This window comes from Olea europaea, chromosome 20 (genome assembly GCF_002742605.1).
Source record: "Olea europaea var. sylvestris chromosome 20, O_europaea_v1, whole genome shotgun sequence".
Lineage (NCBI taxonomy): Eukaryota > Viridiplantae > Streptophyta > Magnoliopsida > Lamiales > Oleaceae > Olea > Olea europaea.
Window position 1 is genome coordinate 2,021,964 of NC_036256.1, and position 2,026 is coordinate 2,023,989.

General features: G+C 35.3%; 1 pseudogene; it reads right to left on the reverse strand.

The window, feature by feature from the left end:
* Positions 1–434: 434 nt before the first annotated feature.
* LOC111368945 lies at positions 435–1,239 on the reverse strand (annotated as a pseudogene).
* Positions 1,240–2,026: the final 787 nt, after the last annotated feature.

Genomic DNA, 2,026 nt, shown 5'->3' on the forward strand with positions numbered 1-2,026 from the left:
TTGTCAACATTTCGATTTAAATCGAACCAAACCGTTTAGAAATGTTTTGTTTGGTTAGGAAAGTGAAATGGTTTGATTGGTATGAACCCTTTTCAAATCAGTTAAAATGGTTTGGCTTGAAAATAAATCAATAATCGTCAAAATCAAATTGTTCACCCTTGATGACAAGTTGATAGACTCAGAGTTTACAGTGTTTCTCAACAATTGAAAGCAAGAAATTTCTACCTTCTCAACAGTAGGACTAATAATTGGGAACTAACATTTATTATTGAATTTGTTCAGTATGATTCATAATTTTATTTTGGGAACATAATACAAAGATACATAAAATTTCATATCAGAACAGGTAATGAAACAGATAAAATTAACATTTTTAGTTTGGTACGGATAATACTATAGAATCGGTATTCTTTCTTCTATATCATACCGTGCGAAGAGCGAAGCCTGCTATAAATTCATTGAGGAAATGTGATCATGGAAATCCATTGATAGACATTCCACCATCTGGGCAAATAATTTGTCCGGTAATGTACGACGCAGCAAGGAAGCAGAGAAATGTTACCAGCGATGAGACTTCTCTAGGCTCTCCCGGACGGCCAATAGGGATTCGAGGAACTAAGCTTTTTGCTAATTCCGGCTTATCAGCAGATGCCTGAATGAAATAGAAAGAAAACAGTAAGCATAGCTAATCATGGAATGGTCTATAAGATTGTTCATGGATGTTCTTAATCCAAAAATTCCTTACTGGCATGTTATGATTATTACGAATAGAAACCTTTGAGAAGGAAAAATCTGAGTATATTAAAAAAAAAATAAATAAATAAAATAAAATAAGATTCTGAGTATATGTCATGGTTGAAGTCTTAATTAGGTGCGGAATGCTATATAATCGAATTACAAAGCCTCTCGTATATATTCTAGATACATCTTTGGTGTTGGTTTTGTTATTGAGTGCACAAACACCGACAAACCTTTTGAAGCTGAGTGGATAGAAACATAAGGATACCCTAGTACCCCAGATACTGAGGATATAAATACGATGTTTCAACTTCCTGATGCCTTTAAAAAGGGGTAGGCAAGTTGACTCGAGTGGAAAGCAGACTCGAAATTGGTACCCATTATGTACGCGTAATCTTCGGCTGTGAATTCTGTAGCTTCCTTAAGCATATTTATACCAGCATTGTTTACCTGAAGAAGATCATTAAACTTCTTCAAAATTAGCTCAAGAGATAAATTCATATAGGCAAGCAAATCATAAGCATGAGTTGGGCTGTAGTCCCCACCCCCAAAGCCCAAGAATTTATTTTTATTATTTTTTTTAAGGCATTTTTCAATTTTTTTTTTGTAAAAATAGTTTTTTATGTGTAATTTTTTTTTTTTTTTTTTTTTTGCGCATTAACTCGGTTTGAAATTTTATAGTCTGATCTTGGATCCAGTCCAGAATCTGTTCCCACTTGAGTCCACGAAAATGTACAACTGTGCATGAACATAGTAGAACAATTATTCCTAACAACACTTGGCCAAACGTTAAAACGCCAATTGCCCAAAAGAAAGATTTCTCCTTCTCTACGTAACTTGCGATGTAGAAACGTCCAGAATTTCCAAACCATAAAAGAAAAGGGTTGGCGTTAAAGACTAGAATTTTCCCTTATATTTAGGATTACAAATGAAAAAACATTAATGGCGCAAATGGAAATCCGGGGTGAAGATGCAAGGTGAAGGTGGTCACTGAAGGGCACAACTGCTCTTGTTACAAGTGGTACTCGATGCATAGGTTAAGTCAGTTTTTGGGTTTAAGTCCTTTTTTTTTTAATGACGGGGGACCCGCAGTCGCTATCTTTTGGGTGTGTACTGGGTAAACCCTCAGACTGACGTAATAGTCTACAAACCACGTCAGCCAGGTAAACTGCACTAGACAAGTCTCGTATGACAGACTTGACCAAAAAAATGTTAATAGAGAGAATCGAATTCGTGATCAAAGGCTATTATATCAGCCTGAGATTTTAAGTCCATTTTTGCTATGATT